The sequence below is a fragment of the Lathyrus oleraceus genome, chromosome 5 (genome assembly GCF_024323335.1).
Source record: "Lathyrus oleraceus cultivar Zhongwan6 chromosome 5, CAAS_Psat_ZW6_1.0, whole genome shotgun sequence".
Taxonomy (NCBI): Eukaryota; Viridiplantae; Streptophyta; class Magnoliopsida; order Fabales; family Fabaceae; genus Lathyrus; species Lathyrus oleraceus.
In genome coordinates this window covers 326,046,643-326,070,096 of record NC_066583.1, presented here as the reverse complement: position 1 = coordinate 326,070,096, position 23,454 = coordinate 326,046,643, and the positions used below count along the sequence as shown (strand labels likewise).

At 36.5% G+C, this 23,454-nt stretch overlaps 1 long non-coding RNA gene and 3 other non-coding genes across 4 annotated transcripts; all 4 read left to right on the top strand.

Annotated features, from left to right (window-relative positions):
- The first annotated feature begins 1,891 nt into the window (after positions 1 to 1,891).
- On the top strand, positions 1,892 to 3,860 carry LOC127084383 (uncharacterized). Its single transcript, XR_007788697.1, has 2 exons — positions 1,892 to 2,319; positions 2,532 to 3,860. It is a non-coding gene; the product is annotated as an uncharacterized LOC127084383 (long non-coding RNA).
- On the top strand, positions 2,228 to 2,335 carry LOC127089982 (small nucleolar RNA snoR100). Its single transcript, XR_007791526.1, has one exon. It is a non-coding gene; the product is annotated as a small nucleolar RNA snoR100 (small nucleolar RNA).
- On the top strand, positions 2,367 to 2,454 carry LOC127090001 (small nucleolar RNA snoR117). The gene has a single exon (XR_007791545.1). It is a non-coding gene; the product is annotated as a small nucleolar RNA snoR117 (small nucleolar RNA).
- Positions 2,924 to 2,985, top strand: LOC127089968 (small nucleolar RNA snoR101). Its single transcript, XR_007791513.1, has one exon. It is a non-coding gene; the product is annotated as a small nucleolar RNA snoR101 (small nucleolar RNA).
- Positions 3,861 to 23,454: the final 19,594 nt, after the last annotated feature.

Sequence of the window (23,454 nt, the reverse complement as noted above, 5' to 3'; positions counted from 1 at the left end):
TTAAATTCTTTAAGTTGCATCTCTTCCTATTTCAACAATTGATTTATCACTCCTTAACTTTTCTTCATCACACTCTTTATCTTGATAATCTAATTTTGTATGGTGAGCCATAAAATTAAAAGGAGCAAAATGAAACATAAAAAAATGATTGATGAAATTGCCGAGATGTGATGGATTCTCACAATGGCTTACATTAAATCATTTAAAGTTAGTTTATTTTAAATAAAAAAATGGTATCTCCGCTCTCCTTGTTGTCTCGGTTACGATCTAAAATCCATTTTCTGTCAAGAGTCGGCTATGGCAGATTCTACATACTCAAATGAGTAGGTAAGTAAAAGAAGATTAAGAGAGAGAGTGTGTGTGTGAGAAGAAGAAATAAATAAAAAAGGGCGAGAATGAGAGAAAGAAAGGGAAATGGGTTGCAATGAGTAATATAAAGATTCTCATAGATGAAATTAAAATGAAAGAGATATATGAGTTTCAAAGCAATGCTTCATTTCACCAAGAAAAAAACATATCTGATTTTTTTTAATTTCTGTTTCGTTCAGGAATAAAAAATGAATTGAAAAATGGTGATGATTGAGGGTCAAAGCTTCAGATGCGGTGGAGTGGATGAACCAAAAATGTTAGCACTCTAACGCTCAAGTCAATATGTGAAGGAGAAGATTGAGGTAAAATTGAATTTGAAACGTGTTACCTCAATTTAGCATCTTCTCTCTCTCTATAGAGAGAGAAATAATGAACTATCTATTTGTTATGAGTGAATTGCAGAAAATTGTTGGATGTACTTGTAGTTGAGATAATTTGTGATCAATAAAATGACAATTCTCGCGTGTTGAGAAGATTCTGAAAAGAATGAGGTTCCTCCGTGGTGGTCGGTCGGAATCGATATAGCCCATTCAGAATAATTTTCTTTGATTTTGGTGATGGTGTTGTATAAATTGTGGTAGTTTGGTGATGTTGACTAAAGAAGAAAATCGAAAGAGTATATATATTTTTTGGATAAATGATGGATGTGATGTTAAGAAAAAAACGATGAAGATGTTTCTAGGTGATAACATGTTGTTGATGGTGATGAACAAAAATATATATTTTTAAAATTGAATGGTTAAAAATGAATAAATTTGTGTGTTTTAATGTTTTTAATTATTAATTAATTGAAAGAATATATTGTTAAAATATGATTTTTTTTAATCTATTTTCTATCAATGTAATTAAAACCCAAATTATTGTTTTTCAGATTTTGAAATGTTAATAACATTGTGTTATTTAAGGAGAAATTTTAATAAAAAATTATAAAGTTAGAATTAATAATATATTTTATTGAAGATTTCACTTTTTTTTGTATTAAATATATTATTTTAAATTATATTTTAGTTATTTTTTATGGATAATGTTAATTTGTGCCTTGGGGCACAAGTTAAGAGATCAATATAGAAATAAATTCTTGAAAATTGTGTATTGAATATATTAGAAACTTATAATTAATAATTTTATTTATTTTACAATATAAATTTTTTATTCGCGGGTTTCTTAACATGTGCCATTAGATACAAGTTAACATTACCCATTTTTTATTTGTATTAAATGAATTATTTTAATTATTATTATTTTATAACTAAAAAAACCCAATTATAACATATATTATTTTAACTTTAGATATTACTTTTAAATTTTAATTAAACGATATGTCGAGAGACGACTAATTTCAAAAAGTATAAAATAGAGTTTTAAAATAAAAAATAAAAAAACTAAAAAATCAAAACTATTAAAATAAAAAAATAAAAATAAAAGTGCAGTAAAAAACTTAGTACTTGAACTCTTGGAGCTGTTTTCAAGAAGAAAATGGTGAAAAGGTGAGATGGGAGTGAAAAACAACTTAGCAGCGAGAATGTGAAAATGGGTGGTGCAACTAACATATAATTTTCCATTGGGCCAAATATCGTAAGGTCCAAACCCAGAAAATAACTAGTCCAAACTTGACTTTTGACCCTTTCCATCGGCAAACCCTAGAACGTTTTCTTCCTCGTCCTTATATAAATTCACCGTCTCAACTCTGCTATTAAACACAAATCCATTAGCTTCCATTCCAGCAGCCGCGTGATTTCACACACCTAATTCCAAATCGTTTTTCTCTATTCTCATGTTTGTTTAATTTTGCTGCATATGTTGATGATTTAGAATAATTCATGGATGCGTGCACAATAAGCCGATGATCTGGATTTGAAAATGAAGGAATCATGGTTGTGTGCACGCAAATCGATATCGTTAGGTCCGCATGTCTGCTCTCTCTGATTTCTGAATTGATTTGAGGGCCTGGTAACGACCTACATTTCTTTTGTTTTTCTGTTTCTAATTTTCCTATTTGCCCGTGATGTATGAATATTTGTCCGTACCATCTGAGACTTCCATTAGAGTTCTTTGATTGAGACACCATTCTTTAATCTGAGGCTTTTTAATCTAATTTTGTCCTCTTTTCATTTTCTAAGAATAGGCAACAATTTAGAGTCTCTGATTTGCTTATTCTATAGCGATTTCAGTGCTGTACGTTGCCGATACTAATTGGAACTGAAGATTTTATGCATATGTCTTCTTAAACTTATGCTTTCAGAAGTTCCTACATTTCTTATTTCATTAAATCAGTTTCGTTTACCCTTTCGTTTTATTATATAGTGAATCTTGAACAGGTTTTTAAATTGTTATTATTATTGTTTGTTTTGCCAAAATTGAAATCTTATACATTTAAATGTTACTGTTATATATATATTTCTTACATTTAAATTTTTTAAAAACAAAATACTAATGTAAATAGACTATAAATATGAAGTAAACTGTATTTTTACTATTAAAACAATAAAACAAAATGAATTTCGTTATCAAGTAAACTACATTTTTTGAAAATTGAAATGCGAGTGCATATGATGTTTTACACTTGATCTCTGAAACTCAGGTAAGTTAATGTTGACAAGTTTACTAGCTGATGCTTCTTCTTCGCAATTTGTTATCAATCTATAAATGGATTTAAACTTCCCGAACTATATTGTTCATGTGGGTTAAGATTAGGGATATTGTTTTGTTTTAGTATAAGGAAGTGTTATTTTTTGTATAAGCTATTCACAACTTCGGGAAAGTGGGGAAAGTGGTGCATGTGCATAGATTTCCTTGACCTAACCAAGGCTTACCCAAAGGATCCTTATCCATTATTGCACATTGATAGATGGATTGATGTGGTGTTTGGGTTCCTCCCGCTCAGCTTAATGGACCTGTATTCAGGCTACAATCAAATATGAATGAATCTGGTAGATGCTCCCAAGACACTATTCCTGACCAACATAAACAATTATTATGATGAAGTAATGTCATTTGGTCTAAAAAATGCCAGGGCTACGTATCAAAGGTGTCATTTGGTCTAAAAAAATGTTAGGGTTACGTATCAAAGGTGTAAAAAAATGCCATTTGGTCTAAAAAAAATGCCAGGGTTACGTATCAAAGGTGGATGGATATGAAGTTTGATATGAGGTTTAACCCCAACAAGTTCACCTTTGGGGTACCTGCCAAAAAATTTCTGTGATTTATGATAACACATAGAGGAATAGAGGAGAATCCAAAAAAATGCCAGGAAATCACTAATTTGAGAAGTCCATCATCAATGAAAGAAGTTCAACAGTTTACCAACAGATTAGCTGCCTTGTCCCAATTTCTCTTTTGCTCAGGTGATAAATCCAAACATTTCTTTCTGCCCCACTGATCTTGGTTCGTTCGAAGGAAAGTTTACCCTTTCCTTTGTATTTAGCTGTCTTTAAGAAAGATGTTAGTTTGATATTAGTTCAGGACACTGATGGAGATGAGAGGTTGGTTTATTTTGTCATTAAGGTACTTAAAGGAGGAAAAACTAATTATCACCATGAAACTCATATAATACTTTCAAGGTCACCCTGTCATTGTGAAGACGAACTATCCCATAAAATGAATTTGGAAAAAGCCAGTTAAATCAAGGGAGATTATTAGACAAAAGATACATTATTACTCAAGTATCTGCAAAAATCTTTGCAATTAGCCAAGGGGTTCATGAAGTTTGAAGTATCACATATTCGCAATGAAGAAAATGTTAGAGCTAATATGTTAGCCCGTCTATCCAGCACCAAAGGCCCCAAGTTAAACAAAATGATAATCCAAGAAAATTTGGAAGCACAGAAATGAAGGAAGTCATGGTAATAAAAAATGCACGGGGATGGATGACACCCATCATTCAATACCTGACTCAAGAAAAGTTTCCAAATGAGGAGACTAAAGCTTGATGCATAAAAAGGACATCTTCCTGATACCTAATGGTAGCCGATTAACTATACAAGATGGGAAGATCCTCTCCAATGTTGAGATGTGTCGCTGAAGAAGAAGTAAGAATTATAATGAAAAAGGTGCATGAAACAATGTGTGGAAGTCATAATGGGGGAATAACATTATCAGGAAAAATACGCAGGGAGCTAAATAGGGAAATCAAGATCCTGATCCAAAGAGGCGAGTTGTTGTCCTACGTAAAAGAGGTAGAAGGATTGGCATAAAAAAGAAGTCATTTTAGGAGAGAACCAAACTTAGAGAACTTCTATACAAAAAAGGAAAAATAAACACTAAGGAAGTGCGTGAGACCCAGAAAGTCCGCCACACGCTCAACACCATCTCATGAGGTTTCGCTTGTGCAGGAGAAACAAGCTCGACAAGAAAGAGACACACTTGATCAGTAATGCATGTGTTACAAAATATGTTTGCAGAAAAAGAAGATAGCTTAACCCTAGTTGGAGAATTAAAAAAGGTGCCAATTAGTGCCAAAGATTTTCCGGTCACACAAATAGGAAATAAAAAGGTTATCACGGAAGAGGTTGATAAACTCTTGAGGACTAAATTCATCTGAGAAATAAAATATCCCACCTGGTTTTCCAATGTCGTCGTGGTAAAGAAGAAATCGGGAAAATGGCGCATGTGCATATATTTCACTGATCTTACCGAGGCTTACCCGAAGGATCCTCATTACTACACATTGATAGACTGACTGATGTGGCGTTTGGGTTCCTCCTGCTCAGCTTAATGGACGCCTATTTAGGCTACAACCAAATATGAATGAATCTGGTAGATGCTCCCAAAACAACATTCATGACCAACATAAACAACTACTACCATGAAGTAATTCCATTTGGTCTTAAAAACATCAGGGCTACGTATCAAAGGCTAATGGATATAGTGTTCTCATCATAGATAGGGAGAAACTTGGAAGTACGTGTTGACGACATGTTGATCAAGACCCGGGAGGAGGTGAATCATGTAAAAGATGAGTCAGTAAGGATGTTCGACATGAGGCTTAACCCCAACAAGTTCACCTTCGAGGTACAAGCCAAAAAATTTCCGTGATTTATGATAACACACCGGGGAATAGAGGAGAATCCAGAAAAATGCCATGAAATTATTAATCTGAGAAGTCCATCATCAATGAAAGAAGTTCATCAGCTGAGCAAGAGATTAGCCGCCTTGTCCCAATTTCTCTTTTGCGCAGGCGATAAGTCCAAACATTTCCTCACAACTATAAAGTAGTCGGTAAAGTTCCAGTGAAAAGGAAGAATATGAGAAGGCGTTTATGGATCTGAAGCAATTCCTTTCTGCCCCACCGATCTTGGTCCGTCTGAAGGAAAGTTTACCCCTTACCTTGTACTTAGCGGTCTCCGAGAAAGATGTTAGCTCAATATTAGTTCAGGACAATGATGGAGATGAGAGGTTGGTTTATTTTGTCATCAAGGTACTTAAAGGAGAAGACGTTTGTTATCAAAAGATCGAACGATTAGATTTGGAAAACCTAATTACCGCCAGGAAAATCAGACAGTACTTTCAGGGCCATCCTATCATTATGAAGACGAATTATCCCATAAAATGAATTCTAAAAAAGCCAGACTTGACGGGCAAGTTGGTGGCTTTGGCTGTAGAATTTTCCGAGTACGACATCACATACACACCCAGGAACATCATCAAATCACTAGTACTGATATATTTTTCTAATAGAGTTGAGTTCGCCCACCCTGGAGGATTTGCCCGTGCAGTGGATCTTATTAGCGGACGACTCATCTAATCTCAAAGATAGCGGAGTATGGATAGAATTAGAGGGACTAGGGGAATTGGTACTCGAGTAGTCTCTCTACTTCAATTTCCAGGCCAACAATAATCAAGTAGAATACGAAGCCATAAATTTCGGTTTGAAGTTAGCTAAAGAAATAAGAGTTTCTCATTTGCTAGTTCGTACTGATTCACAATTAATTGCTAGTCAAATCAAAGGACATTATTAGACAAATGGTACATTATTACTCAAGTATCTGCAAAAATCTCTGCAATTAGCCAAGGGGTTCACGAAGTTTTAAGTATCACATATTCGCCATGAAGAAAATGCCAAAGCCAATCTGCTAGCCCTTGTATCCAGCACCAAAGGCCTTAGGTTAAACAAAATGATAATCCAAGAAAATTTGAAAGCACGAAGCGCGGAAATGGAGGAAGTCATGGTATTAGAAAATGAACGGGGATGAATGACACCCATCATTCAATACCTGACTCAAGAAAATTTCTAGATGAGGAGACTAAAGCTTGACGCATCAAAAGGATATCCTCCTGATACCTCATGGTATCCGACCAACTATACAAGATGGGAAAATCCTCTAAAATATTGAGATGTGTCGCTGAAGAAGAAGTATAACTTATAATAAAAGAAGTGCATGAAAGAATGTGTGGAAGTCATATTGGGGGAAGAACATTATCGGGAAAAATACTCAGGGAGCTAAATAGAGAAATCAAGATCCTGATCCAAAGAGGCTGATTGATGTCCTACGTAAAAGAGGTAGAAGGGTTGGCATGAAAGAGAAGTCATTTTAGGAGAGAACCAAACTTAGAGAACCTCTATACAAAAAAGGAAAAATAAACATCTAGGAAGTGCGTGAGACCCGGATAGTCCGCCACACGCTCAACACCATCGTTGGTGGAGGAGAAACAAGCCCGACAAGAAAGAGATACACCTGATCAGTAATGCATGTGTTACAAAATCTGTTTGCAGAAAAAAGAAGAAAGACATGTCATTGCCGGTTTTTCAAGAAAGGTTTGAGAATGTGTGTTGGTGTATGAGAATGACCTAATGGTCATAAAAGTATAGTTTCATGATTGGAGTGTCAAGCGGGTGCTAATCGACCCAGGTAGTTCAGTCGACATATTATATTGGGATGCTAGAAGAGGCATGAACATAGATACATCTGAGCTGTTACCCTTCAAAAGTACCCTAGTCAGTTTCTCTAGGAGGAAAATGCAAGGTACTATGGCATCTACCTATCATGATCGTCTTCGAAAATCGAGGCAACGACAAAGGTATCAAAGTGAGATACCTGATAGTCAACGCGTCATCACCATACAACAACATCATCGGAGGACCGTCGTTCAATGCTCTAGAGGCTTCTTTATCCACTATTTATCTGACCATGAAGTATCCCCCTAGAAGGTAGACAAGTCAGAGTAATTAAAGGTGATCATGGAGTGGCTAGGAAATGCTCAAGGATAGCCTGGAATTGAAAAAGAAGACCTAGCATGATCGTCCTACAATAGAAAATACTTTGAAGGTAAATTTGGATGACCTCGATCCTCAGGAGGGGGGAGGGGGGGGGTGTCCAGCAGATGATAACTTGACCCCAATTGGAGAATTAAAAAAGGTGCAAATCGGTGCCAAATATTTTCAGGTCACACAGATAGATTCAGGGATATCTCAAGAAGAGGAAGCAAAAATCATCAGGTTATTAGGAGATAACGTCGAACTCTTCATGTGGAAGCCCTCAGACATGCCAAGGATTGACCTACATGTTGTGTGCCATCAGATTTCCCTTGATCCATCATCAAAGGCCGTAATGTTAAGGAAACGGGAAAAATAGAGACGGAAATAAAAAGGTTATCACGGAAGAGGTTGATAAACTCTTAAAGGCTGAATTCATCTGGGAAATAAAATATCCCATCTGGTTTTCCAATGTCATCATGGTAAAGAAGAAATCGGGAAAGTGGCGCATGTGCATAGATTTCACCGACCTTACCAAGGCTTACCCGAAGTATCCTCATTACTAAACATTAATAGACTGATCGATGTGGCATCCGGGTTCCTTATGCTCAGCTTAATGGACGCCTATTTAGGCTACAACCAAATATGAATGAATCTGACAAATGCTCCCAAAATAACATTCATGACCAACATAAACAACTAGTACTATGAAGTAATGTCATTTGGTCTTAAGAACGCCAGTGCTACCTATCAAAGGCTGATGGATATGGTGTTCTCATCACAGATAGGGAGAAACTTGGAAGTATATGTTGACGACATGTTGATCAAGACCCGGGAGGAGGTTAATCATGTAAAAGACTTGGAAGAAACATTTGAGTCAGTAAGGAAGTTCAACATGAGGCTTAACCCCAACAAGTTCACCTTCGGGATATAAGCCGAAAATTTTCTGGGATTTATGATACCATACTGGGGAATAGATCCAAATCCAGAAAAAGTCCAGGCAATCATTAATATGAGAATTCCAGCATCAATGAAAGAAGTTCAACAACTGACCAAGAGATTAGTCGCCTTGGCCCGATTTCTCTTTTGTGCAGGCGATAAATCCTTACATTTCTTTGTAGCTATAAAGAAGTCAGTAAAGTTCCAATGGAAGGAAGAATTTCAGAAGGCGTTTATGGATTTAAAGTAATTCATGTCTGCCCCACCGATCTTGGTCCGTCCGAAGGAAAGTTTACCCTTTACCTTGTACTTAGTAGTCTCCGAGAAAGTTGTTAGCTCGATATTAGTCCAGGACAATGATGGAGATGAGAGGTTGGTTTATTTTGTCATCAAGGTACTTAAAGGAGAATAATTTTTTATCAAAAGATCAAACAGTTAAGTTTGGAAAAAATAATTACCGCTAGGAAACTCAGACAATACTTTCAGGGCCACCCTATCATTGTGAAGACGAACTATCCCATAAAATGAATTCTGAAAAAGCTAGACTGACAGGCACATTGGTGGCTTGGGCTATAGAATTGTCCGAGTACAACATCACATACACACCCAGGAACATCATCAAATCACAAGTACTGACATGCTTTCTAATAGAGTTGAGTTCGCCCACCCCGGAGGAATCGCCCGAGCAGTGGATCCTATTAGTGGGCGAATCATCCAATATCAAAGATAGCGAAGTAGTAATAGTATTAGAGGGACCGGGGAATTGGTACTCGAGTAGTCTTTCTACTTTAATTTCCAGGACAACAATAATCAAGTAGAATACGAAGCCATAAGTGCCAATTTGGAGTTAGCTAAAGAAGTTGGAGTTTCCCATTTTCTTGTTCGTACTTATTGATAATTTATTGCTAGTAAAATGAAAGGAGATTATGAGACAAAGGATACATTATTACTCAAGTATCTGCAAAAATCTCTGCAATTATCCAAGGGGTTCACGAAGTTTGAAGTATCACACATTCGCCATGAAGAAAATGCCAGAGCCGATTTGCTAGCCCGTCTATCCAGCACTAAAGGCCATGGGTTAAACTAAATGATAATCCTAGAAAATTTGAAAGCACAGAAATGAAGGAAGTCATGGTATTTGAAAATGAACGGGGATGGATGACACCCATCATTCAATACTTGACTCAAGAAAAGTTTCCAGATGAGGAGAATGAAGCTTGACGCATCAAAGGGATATCCTCCTGATACCTCATGGTAGCCGAACAACTATGCAAGATGGGTATATCCTCTCCAATGTTGAGATGTGTCGTTGAAGAAGAAGTAAGACTTATAATGAAAGAGGTGCATGGAAGAATGTGTGGAAGTCATATTGGGGGAAGAACATTATCGGGAAAAATACTCAGGGCCAGATACTATTGGTCAAGTATGCTACAAGACTGCCCACAGTTTGTGAATCATTGTGAGAAGTGTCAAATTTACGCTCTCTTCATACACTCTCCCTACAAGTTATTGAGCTCTATAATTTCCCCCTGGCCTTTTTACCAGTGGGGAACTGATATTCTTGGACCTTTCTCTTTGGCCGTCGGGCAACTCAAATTTCTCATAGTTGCAGTGGATTATTTCACCAAATGTGTAGAAGCCAATGGCGTACCCCGGATCAAGACAAAAAGGGGTAAGGCAGTTTTATTCGAGAAATATCATATGTCAATTTGGTCTACCAGGGATCATCATATCCGACAAAGGAATGCAATTTGCAAGTTCATTGTTCGTAGAATTTTGCAGGCACCTCGACATTTATAGCCAGTTTATTTTTGTTGAACATCCCCGGGCTAATAGCTAGGCCGAGGAAGCAAATATAATCATACTCTCATGAATGAAAAATAAACTAGATGAAGCGAATGGGCTTTGGGAAGAATACATGCACAAAAGTTTATGGTCTTACCATACTACGCCTCACTCTACCACTAAGGAGACCCCCTTTCGAATGGTGTACGGGGATGACGCGATGATACTAATAGAAATCAACACTCCAACCTGGTGTCGGATAAATTTTGATAATATATTTGACGAAGAGGGATTAGATAGTTTAGCCGACCTTATAGAAGAAATCAGGATAATGTATCATGTTAGAGAATGTGCAGCGAAGCAAAGAATGGCTAGGAGGTTTAATACTAGACTTCGTTCGAGAAGTTTTCAAGAAGGCGACTTGGTTTTAAAGAAGGTTACAAATACAAAAAAGAAGGGAAAGCTCTCCCCAAACTGGGAAGGACCTTACTAAATCCAACAAAACCTAAATAATTGAGCTTATAAACTTGGGAATTTGGAAAGAATAGAAATACCATGGACTTGGAATGTTTCCAGCCTAAGGTTTTATTATAGTTAACATTATGTAGTACTAGCATTAAATAAAAATTGGGGGTAACACTCTTTTCCCTTGCAAGGGAAATGATTTTTAATGAGGAACCTCAATTCATATGGCTATGTGTTATTCTCTCCAGTTTTTTTATAGTAAAAGCTAGCTCGTTCCAGGAGCAACAAACGTGTTAGACATTGTCGATGACCTAATTAAATCAGCCATATAAGTAAGAACATATGGTCGGGTAATGATAATTAAACATCGAACCTAATCAAATTGGCCACGTAAATAAGAACCTCTGGTCGGGTTATGTTAATAAAACCTCTAACCTAATCGAAGGTCCAAAGAACCACTAGCAAATCAATTAATTAGTTTTCTGACCTAACCAAAAGGTCTAAACTAAAATCATCGACAAGTCTATTAGTTCACTGAAGATCTATGACTTAAATTAAAGAAAGAGCGAGTTGGTATGCATCAGAGTCGGGTTCTACTGTATACCAGTAAAATATAAACATGCATCTAAAATACGCCCAGGGCTATACACGCAATCAAGGAGTAACATGCATATAAGACAATAATAATATACCAAAAAAAGGCCTTATAGGGGCTTAAGCATTGTACGGAAAATAAAACGGACATTATCCGAACATTACAAAAAGCACACCATCATGGATAACTAACAATAAAAACAAGCAAACTTAAACATTGTATTGTTCATCCTGTTGAACGACAGGGATCAAATCATCAGTCGTCACATCCTTAGAAACCTCGGCTTCAGAGGAAGCTTTCTCCATATCTACAAGCTAACCATCCACCATGGTCTTAAAGAAGTTCATCTTGGACACATTGAGGTCAGGTTTGAGGCATAACGCTTGAGCTTTATCTCTCTCAAAAGCCTCGTCGCCATGTGAAAGCAGGTCTACCCGGGACTCTTGCAAGGATTTGTTCAACGTATTATGTAGTGCTCGAGCTTGTTAAACATCTTGGATCAAGCTGAATGTGGTTGTTTCAAGTTCTAAACACTTAGACTACGCGGTTTCCTTTTGTTTCTTCACTTCTAACAGTTGTTTGTTCATATCTTCCACCTCGTCAGGATGAACCTTAAGGTTGCTCTTCCATTGGGTTACATCCTTAGTAAGACGAGTTTCATTATGCTCATAAGCAACACTGACTTCAAACAGTCCCCGGGTCATAACATCACACCTCATCAGGCAAGCCTCAATGTTTTGGGTTAGCTGTTGAGTACCTATAATTTTCACCTTCTCGACATCCTTTGTAGCATTCAGATGATCATAAAGAAACTTCAGAACATCAAAGATGTTGGACCAAAACTTGAATTCGATTGATGGATTAAATTGTTGGTTGCTTCCGTAATCCTGCATCAAAGTAGTAACTGCCAAGTCGACGTGACTTACAGGATCACTCATTAGAGTTCTCATCCTCTTAGGAGAACTCTATTTCGATCCCTCATGAGGGGGAATAAAGGCAATATGGGGCTCCAAAACACTTGAGGATGCTTTTCCAACATCCATTTATTTGTCTTAAGAGACCGAGTCTAGATACCGAACATCTCGATCTTAAAAGAAGATTGTTCTCCCCACCTCGCCCCCGCTTTAGCCATTAACTTCTTTTGTTCTATCAGCTTGAGGTTCGTCATTTCGGATGAAAAAAGAATAAAAAGCTAAGATTGGAGATGATAGAATACAAAGGTCGCTAGAGTATAACAAGAGACATATAAGCATTACCCAAGAAATTAGAGATTATTTCTGGATCATCGACCATGTTTAATAAATCTTTGACCCGCACTACCCGGAAGGCATCTAGAATAGCTAAAGCTCAGACTTCTAGAGCGTCTAGCTTATCATGATCAAAGTTGGACACCTGCAGAGGGTTATCCGTCTAATAGATTGGAAAGTGATAATCTCCATCCAACATATACATAACCTGAGGATATCATTTCCCACTTTTTACTCGAAGAAACTTATCCTTGAAACCTTTGTAGTTGGTAGTGTATGCCTGGAGAAAAAATTTCCCTGGGATTCCACTAAGGGAAACCCAACCTCCTTTATATGCTCCTTTTAGCTCAAAGAAAGATAAAAATAACCATAAAGTATGAAGTATGTTCATTTCCTCACATATGAGTTCAAAATCTTTACTAAAACCCAACCATTTGGGCGCAATTGAGAAGGGGCAATGTTTAGGGTTTTAAGGAGATCAAATTTAAAATAAGTAAAATGGATATTGATCTTAAAATCCTCGATTACCCCTGAATAGAAATAAAAGTGTTCATCTGATACTCCCATTGGTCGAGTGATGCAAACTTTTTCACCGATCACACTGGGTTCCAGCACAACATCTTCTTCATTCCCAGTTGAAGAAATCTTTCTGTTAGATCGTAGTTTTGAAATACAATTATCGTCAAGTATGTTGTGGTTGTAACTTAGGACTTCTATGTCAATATAAGACTCTGTCATCTCCATCAAAATGTCCACAAAACCTGATGATGAAGACTCTTAGTCAGTGTCACTATCAGGTGAAGAAATGTCACCATAAACTTCCTTAATAATTTGATCAAACTCTGCTTGCTTCAGATGACCCTCACACTCTTTCATGCATTCATCCTAGAGTTTTCTTCTTTCATGGGGAATCAACACTTCCTCTGAATCACCACACTCGCGTATTATAACCATAATAAAAGAATTAAAAAAGAGTAAGTACGGTAAATAAATAATACCTGAGACTTGTGCTTGCAGAAACAATTGGCATAAAACGCGAAAAATCTGGCCAACAAATCTTGAAGAAAAGAGGACGAGAGTCACAAACAATAAAGGAATAAAGATGGAAAGGGTTTTTATGGAAGTAAGTTTTACAACGATCAAGAAACTCTATCGAGTTAGTGTCATGATAACAATTGGCTTCCCCATAAAAATCATCATGACTTATCATTATTACTTTTTATATTCATTATCACATGTTACCATAAAGGTGACCGACTCAAGGAGGAATGAATTCTAGAACTTTCTGTCTGAACACTTCATGCTGTTGGACCCCGTGATTGAGGGGGCTTATGTACATCCCAGAATTTCTGAGGTCGGGTTATAAGTCATTGAGGATGAGTAAGAAGAGATAGCATGCCGAGTATGACAAAGTGTCGAGTTGCACAAATGAAACAAGTCAGACCCCGAGCCTTTGGGATATCGAAGACGCTTTGGTAGATGACATATGCATATCGGCATAACAATTAAGAGGAAGTTCCAGGGTTGCATAAGAGTTATCGAAATTTATCAAAAAGACGTTACATGATAATAAAGAGAGCAGTGGACGTTATGGTTATTATTGGACATGGAACTTGAGGAGACATTTCTTAATGATATATGAGATTGAAGATGAGTGTAAAAAGGCTTCCGACTGAGGAAAGAGGACAAACAACAAATATCTCCTAAATACAGTACGTTTATGATCTCACCTAACTCGCCTCAGGGAGATTAACCAAAAAGTGTTTATCAGAAACGCTAATAAATTAGGAATGATAATGGGTAGAGTATGGGTATGGTATTATAGTATAAGTCCCCATACCCGCGGTTTAAAGAAATTCCCTTACCCAGGCCCATACCCGTGTGGGCACTAACATTTGTACTTGTACTCATACTCTATAGGTACCTAGATACTCATATTCATACCCGTTTACTCGTATTTCTAATAAAAAATTGATCAATTACAATTTATCATATCATTTTAAATTATATTTTAAAATAAATTTAAAAATATTATTGTTGAGTTAATAAATTAACAAACACTTATATTAAAATGCATATATATTTAATAGTAATAATTTTAATAAAATTAATAAGCATATATATCTATATAATAATAATAATAATAATAATAATAATAATAATAATAATAATAATAATAATAATAATAATAATAAAATATCTATTATACAGTAAAAAATTGTAATTCTGGTGCATAACACAAGAAAAAATAATGGTGGTTGAATGAAACTTTATTACTCCTTGTATTTCTTTATATGTGTCACTTTTGCAAAAAAATATTTGCTCCTATTTAATTGTCACTTTAAGAGTATAAGGTTGTAATTTGTCAATTATACTCTTACTTTTTTAATTAAGTTTACTTACACATTTACTCATAATTACTCCACCAATTTGAAATTGGCTTATCAATTCCAATGTCTGAGATTGATGTAGCGTGCATATGACTATATTTTACAACCAATGGAATTTCAAGAGGTTCACTTCTAAAAAAAATAAGGAAGAGTTTATATATTTTCTCTCATTAACTATGAGCTCTTTAGCCAGAGTTCCTCAAGTATGTAATGGAAAAAATAAACAATTCATGAAAGAAGAAATAATGGAAGATTCACTGGGAAATAATAAAGAAGAATCAGTGGAAGACTCATTGGACAACAATGAAGAAGAAATAATGGAAGATTCATGGAAGATTCATGGGGAAACAAGATTCATTAGGAAATAATGAAGAAGAATCAGTGGAAGACCCATTGGATAACAATGAAGAAGAAATAATGGAAGATTCATGGAAGATTCATTGGGAAACAATGAAGAAGAATCAGTGGAATACTCATTGGACAACAATGAAGAAGAAATAATGGAAGATTCATTGAACAACAATGGAGAATAAATAATAGAAGATTCATTGGACAACAATGGAGAAGAAATAATGGAAGATTCATTTAACAACAATAGAGAGGAAATAGTGGAAGACTCTTCGGACAACAATGAAGAAGAATGAGAAATACCACTATTGGATTTTGATTTAAATGAAGAGGCTGAATATGAATTTGATTTGAATAAATTTCGAGAAGAAAGACGATAAAATATATTCTTCCTAAATTTTATTAAAGTTTTTATAATGTTTAAATCTATGATGTAGAAAGAAGTTTTTCCTTTTCCATAAAAATCTTGTAGTACTATAACTTTTTTATTGTACTTTTCGATTTTGAATACAAATGAACGATGTTCTTGCTTTTGAAAAATCGATTGGTCTTTAGAGTTATTTTTTGTAATCTTTTTCTTGCAATTTATTTGATTTTCTTTTCATTAAATATTTTTTATGAATGGATTCAATATGATTAAAGTATTTGTCATAATTTAGAAATGCTTTTAAGATATTTGTCATACCCCAATTTTGTCCGGACATTTTAAAATTTCATAAACTCGATTTTAATTTCAGTGTATATCGTATGTATAGCATGACATGCATTTCATTATTAATAATATCTAAAATATTAGTCGGAATAAATCCCTGAAAATACAGACAATTTGATTGAATCATTTCCCAAATACATGAGAAATCAGCGGGTAAAGAGTTTCGAAATCAAGCTTCCAGACGTCAGTATTATTAATCTATGATCCGTGTAGCTTAATCTGGTATGCTTGTTTTATTTTTCGACGACTTTTTCAGTCGCGTTTTGATCCGTCTGAGCCTTTTAACCGGTGAAAATTTATTTCAAAATTTAAAGAAACACTGTATTTTTCCAATAAATATATTTCGTCCTGATCATTTTAGTGCGTCCGATATATTTTTTTGAGCAAATTTCCACCGACTTTTATTCATTTTGAGTCATTTTAATTTTGTTCTTTTGTCAAAATAATCAGGAAACTTAAATAGGAATTTCCATTCTTCATTTTTTTAATCATATTTATTTAGAAAGTTGTGAATTTTATTGGAGTTAATTGATTTAATCCCATTTAAATCAATTAAAATATTTAGAAAGGGCATTTTAGGGTTTTAAAAGTTAGTTATAATTTGTGTTTCTTTAATTTAATCTCAACCATTAAATAGAGATTAATCAAAGATCTATATTAGTGATCCATGTGGCTACCATTTCATCAAACAATAAATAAAAAATTAAAAAAATATAATAGAGGAAATTGGATTTCCTCCTTTGATTGAGGGACACATGTCAAATGGAATGGATAGGTTTTGTGTGCAAAGAAAAAACAAAATCTGAGATTCCCTTGGATGGGGCCAGCTGTAGCCAGCTGTAAGTGGAGAGAGGGTCTCCAACGGTATAAAAAAAATGAAATAGAAAAGAATCGCCCTTCCACTCATGATGGCATTGATTGATCCTCATTCCTTAAACGCTCATAGGAATTGAGAGTCCTGCTTCCCAAAACTCTCGTTCCTCCCTTCCATTACTATCTCAAAAAATCCACAAAACTCTCAACCTATCCGCCAACCACCAAAAAGAGAACTCTTCACTCTCTCTTGGGAGCGAAAAAAACAAAAGAAAAAATAAGAAAAATAAAATTTTTCCTCTTCTTTTCCACCTCCGAATGTCACACCTCCGCCACATTCTTCTACTTCCGTCATACACCCTTCGCTGTGCGCGTTCTCACCACCGCGCCATCCTTCTCCGCCCTCATAGCTTCTTCGTCAACAAACCGTCACCCACCTTTAAACATCAATAACCCACATCATCCTCCATTAAACCCTCTACACGACAACCTTCGCCGTACCACTGCCAAAATCACAACCTCCAAACAGTCGTTAGTTATCCTACGAAACCCACTTTCACAACACTTCCAACCAACAACTGTTGTTTCACTCCGGCAACGGTTTATCATCGCTCTCTCAACCAACCTTCAATGCGCCATCGTCCGTGAACCCCTCATCAACAACAACATCTCCCATGTTCACAACACTGAAACAACCTACAAACAGAACAGAACTCTGTAACCCCCTTTCACTTCCTCGTTGCCGCTTGAATCCACTCCAATAACAGCACTCGTGGTCATTCACCTCTCTTTCTTTCTTCGCCGCTGTCCATGATCCGACCCCCTCCACCGGATTCCGTCGCGGTGATTTAAAGAGGCTTCACCAGCTCCGCCTTCAACAGCTTCAACAACAAGACACCGACAAATTCCATTTCATTACAGAACCTTATTGCAATACAACAACACCCTTAATTTGGTTGGTTTTCATTCTTATCAAGACTCCTTTATGCACAATGCGTTATTTCCATTTCCGTTTGATTTGCACTTTGAGTTCGTGTATGCTGTTTTAGGTATATAACTAATACTCAATTCAAATTTACCGCAGTGTTATGAAATTTTCTGGTTGAGTTCTCATGTAGTGTTTATTTAGATTGTGATGATAGTCGAGGAAGAAACTCAGGTTTAAAGTCTTTTTTTTGAAAACTCTGTTTGATTCGTGAGAGATGAGAAAGTTATACAACTCACATTCTAATAGGTGTGAATCTGGTTTGGGAGGTTTGAAAAGTCAAAACCTGTGTTTGTTATTGGTACTGGTTATCCATTTACTTTTTATAAATTATCATTATTAAAAAATGAAATAAGGTTAAAAACTAGGCTTTTCTCATAAGCACTCTGAGCCCATTATGTATTTTTTGCACCTCCCATTTGTAAATAAATTGATGTTGTAGAATTCTATTTCTTTCTATCTTTTAATTGGATATTTGAATTGTGGGTTCGACACATATATGTCATTATGCCACAAAGATTTCAATATACTAATGGAACATTTCACCGTGTTTCGATCCACATACGACATTCCAATTTCATTGTCGCTATGTACAAACCAGTTTATGAGCACATGATTTCCGACTCAAATTCGATTATTTTAGATTCAATATTGTCACCTATTAAACTAATTAATTAAAATTCTAATTAAATTAGATAATTTTGTTAATTAATTTTAATTAACTTAATTATTGGATTATATCAATTTTTAATCTAATAATTTGGATAATTACTTTTAATTACCTTAATTAGACAGATTAATTGAATTTTAATCAATTGATTTTGTTGAATAAAAATTGATCGATTTCCTTCACTATCACCATTCCGCATCATTTCAAAACGAAAACCCACTCAATCTCACTCATAAGCGAAAACCTTGGTCCAATGCCGAGCATTTTTATTTAAATCCGGTTAACCATGCAAATTCAAGTCATTTTTCTAAACCGATACAATTTCTAAAGAATATTATTTTATAATTTAAACTTGGGATGAAAAAGAATATAGGAAGCGTTCGCTTCACTATTTCTCAAGTACTCGAACGATTGGCGCACGCCATATTGCTCGAATTCTTGTCATCCAATTAAAAACATTAATCGCATAATATTCAAAACATTATTTCCAAATCAAACATAATTTCTAAAAATCTTTTAATTCTAAACTTCAGATGATAAAGATGGGAGGTGTTTGCCTCACCATCTCTCGAATAATTGAATTATTGGCGCTTACCATATTGCTCAAATTGACGACTCCCAATTAGAATCTTAATGGCGCAAGTTCAAATTATTTTTTCAAAATCAATACGAGCATTTTTATAGTTTAAACTTTGGATGAAAGAGATGGGTGCGTTCACCTCACCATCTCTCGAATAATTGAATGATTGGCGCTCGCCATATTGCTTGATTTTTCCGTCTTCCGATTAAAACACGCTAAATAAATTTGGATAAGGGAATAGGTGGCGCACGCCTCATTATTCCTCGAATAAGCAAGTGGGAGGCGCACACCTCACTACCGCGCATATTCAATTTCCGGAAACAACTTTCAATAATAATTTAAACGAAAAAGGGAGTAGAAGGCGTTCACCTTATTATTTCTCAAAAGAATTGAACGATTGGTGTGTACCATATTGCTCAATCTTTTGTCGTTCTTCTCAAAAATACCAAACACGTTAAACCTAATTTCTCGCTCCCGTGCGATCAAAACCAATTAAACAAAACATCTAGCATATTAATTCAACTGGTCACCCCCATGTGACCAAAACTTTTTTCAAAAAGAACATTGTTAAATCCTTTCTAATGCGCACAACAAACTAGTGCTTAAGCCTCCGTCGAGAGTAGACAAGCCAACGTTTATCCTTTAGAACGTGATCTAAACATTCGTTCATTAAAATACACCAACCAATCGTAGTTCCCCGAACTACGAATGCTCTGATTTCCTTATTGCACCTTAAGGATACGTAGGCACGAGATTGCGAGATCTTGGCGAGCACACTAATAAAAAACCTCCCTTTTCCCCCTTCTGAGGTTTCCATCCATCTCTATTTTTAATATTTTAATCACTTGAAGAAAACAAATAACATCCAACTAACATTCAAATCGCAAATTAGACTAAAAGGTTCTCGTTGAGTACAACAAACGTGAGGGGTGCTAATACCTTCCCCTTGCGTAATCGGCTCCCAAACCCGAATATGGTTGCGACGACCATTACTCTATTTTTTCAAAGGTTTTATCGATATTTTCCTATTACTTCATTGGGATAAATAAAGTTCAGTGGCGACTCTATTCAAACTATTTTTTCCGCGACCATCGCGAGGGATCGCATTTTTCGAGATGCAACAGATGGCGACTCTGTTGGGGACCCTGCTCCTAGCAAGAGAGTCAATCCTAATTTAGTCCAATTTGCTATGAATGTTAAAATGATATTCCTTTCTTCCATGTTGTTTCTCTGTATCTCATTAGGTTACTTGCGTTGTATGTGACTTGTTTTGATACTGTGATATGGGGCTTGATGTATGCTGTGAGATAAGCTTCATACCCGAGCTTTGAGGAAAACTTAGAACCCGGAGTTGTGTAGTATTAAACCGAGGGGTATACACCTCGTTGGAACAATACGAAGGCCCCACCTAGAGTAGATCTGTTTGGAACTTCCATCATAATATGACTAGCCCATTATTGTGGGGAAATTTTAAATACGATTTATGACTCTAGGAACCTCGCCTTAAACCCGAGGTCTGTTTTCATGATTGGCGATTGTGCAGTACTGAACCGAAGGTGTCGCATCCGCGAAAAACAACCGGCGGGAAAAACAAACAAACAGAGCCGCCACCGTGCGTTATTTATCCCAAAGGAGGGAAAGGAAACGCTCGAAGTAAACCTGGAAATGGAATGGTCTTACGACCGGAGATTGCAAGGATCGGGAGTTGGTTACGCAAGGGGAAGGTATTAGCACCCCCTCACGTCCGTCGTACTCGACGGGATCCACGCTCAGAAGAATAGAATAAGGTTGCTAAATAACTGCTCAAAGAATGCACACACACTGGAATAAAACACAGATGGAAGAAGACGGAAGCGGACTCGGCAGGATGTCGCATCCTGGGCCTACGTAGTTTGTTAGAAACAAACATCAGAGTCGACGTAGTTCGGGGAAATGGGAAACGGGCTCGCTAGGATATCGCATCCTATGCCTACGTATCTCATCTGGAATGAGAATCAGAGCTACCGTAGTCCGGCTAACGCACGCCGAAACAAAACACAACACAAAGACGCTGAGACGTCAGAAGAAACACACAAACACACAACTGGAAACGGAATGCCAATCGCTGGTCTTACATCCAACTCCACAAAACAAACACCAACAGGAAACCGAATACCAATCGCTGGGCTTACGTCAGACTCCAAACACACACCAAAAGGTTATCAAATTGACAAGCTAACAGGGAGTCTGGAACTCGAGCCTAGTAGCTGTCAAGCAAAACACACACAAAAGAAAAAAAAGTTTGCCCGAAGAGATCTCGCATGATCTCCTGCCTACGTACCTCATCTGGTATGAGGATCAGGGCGACGTAGTTCCCCTTAACAGGGAAAAACTTCTATCCTAACCAGAGACTAGGGAGATAACAACTAAAAGGGAGACCACGACTCGAGCCTAGAAGTTGTCATGCAAATGATCCCTATATTGAAGTCTCTAACAAGAGTTTGACTCACACAGGCAGTGAGTCAACTCAAGTCTATCTCTACGTACGTTCAACTTCCTCGAAAGTTGATCATACGACTCCTACAAAAAGGAGATGAGAAGCAAAAGCAGATAAACAAGCAGAGGTGAACAGGCATCACACACTATACGCAAACAAGTGGCTCATACAAGGCTGGGCTTTAGTCGTGGGGTCATATCGACCTCGACAAACAAGCCAACTGGAAAGGTGCCTGAGGCTCTTAACCACTGACATTGACCGTCAGGGTGAGCGGATGAAAAGGCAATGAAGATTGGACCTTATAGCTCTTAACCCAGGCCTGGGTGAGCTTCAAACAATGGTGTGGGAGTCGAGAATGTGGGACTCTATTCCACATGACTGACATAACAAGATTTTGGGTGTTTATTCAAAATGCGTCAGCACGTAGTACGAGCAAGATGAAAGACTCAACTGAATAGCAGGGGATGGATTGCACATCCCTTCTATCTGCCAATGCCTCTTCACTTAGAAGGTCTTTGAAATACATGGCACAAATATAAACAATCACAAACATTGCCTCTTAAGGAGGGCTTCAGACAGGTGCCTGCCAAAGATAGCAGGTCTTCCAGACTACATGGAGTTCAAGAGATTACCTAAGTGGTATGCCAACCACAAGCAAAGCAAAGCAACTCAAATAATGAGTTAAATCAGCTAAGGTACCTGTATGAAAAGCTAAACAATCAGTATTCACATTCAGACAAACAATCAACAGACAAACCACAGTATTTTCCAATATACACAACACACAATTCATAAAAGGGCACTCATTCAAGTGAGTCCACCACCAAAAGACCTACAACACAATCAACATTAGTTAAACAAAACAAATTGCATCTCAAGCAAGGAGATCACATCATCCATTATGACTTATTGCTGGAACCTGAAAGGCAAAGCTCAAATTGTGAGTTCAAACCCCTAGGGCAAAGCCTAGGGTCAAAGGTGGAGAAAAAAGGACTAGGGCAAAGCTTTTGACTTAGTCCTTATTAGGACATGTTCATTTAATCAATCATGAACATGTCCTAAAAAGGACTAAGTCAAAAGCATCAAGCAAAGTCAACTCATGAGCAAGCTATGGCAAAGACAATTTTAAAGCACACAAATGATCAACAAGAATCAAAATTTCATATTAAAACAGAAATGACTCAAACAATTCTGGAAATTTTCATGAGCATACAACATATCAAATACAATGATCATTCCAAAAATTGGAAACAGAGGAGCTCATTTGATATGGCAATGAAAATGAATAAGATCAACACCAAATTGTGTGACACACATTGTCACACCCTACAATCACATGCCTAAAACAGAAATGAAAAATGAGAAAAATACACAACCAAGCCTTAAAAATCAATCAACATGTTAGGAATCAGTGTACCAAATTTCAAGTCAACTGGCCAATGTATGAGCATTTCACACTAGAAAGAATGAAGCATGTCACATTTTGCATCATGATCAAATAACAATTCACCAGTCAAAATCCATAAATGATAAAATCAGGAAAATTACATGATAAAATACTAGACATCTCAATGAACATTTGGCAAAAAATTGCACTCAATTTGGAGCTATTTTCAATTAGTTATGATTTTTACAAATTGGATAAAAATATTATGAATTAATAAAGAAAATATATGTTAAAATGGAGGGAAAAGAGAAAAGATGAATTAATTTTGAAAATGTGGAAACGGTGGGGATCGAACCGCGTAGCGTATTAAAACGCTGGCGTTTAACTAAATGACATGGTCAGCCACATCACCGGTCCATGCGCATGTGGCGCAGGTCAAAGAAGCGAGGCCTATCATTTCGCTACGCTGGCACGCACGTGGAGCTGACTGGGATAAGCCCT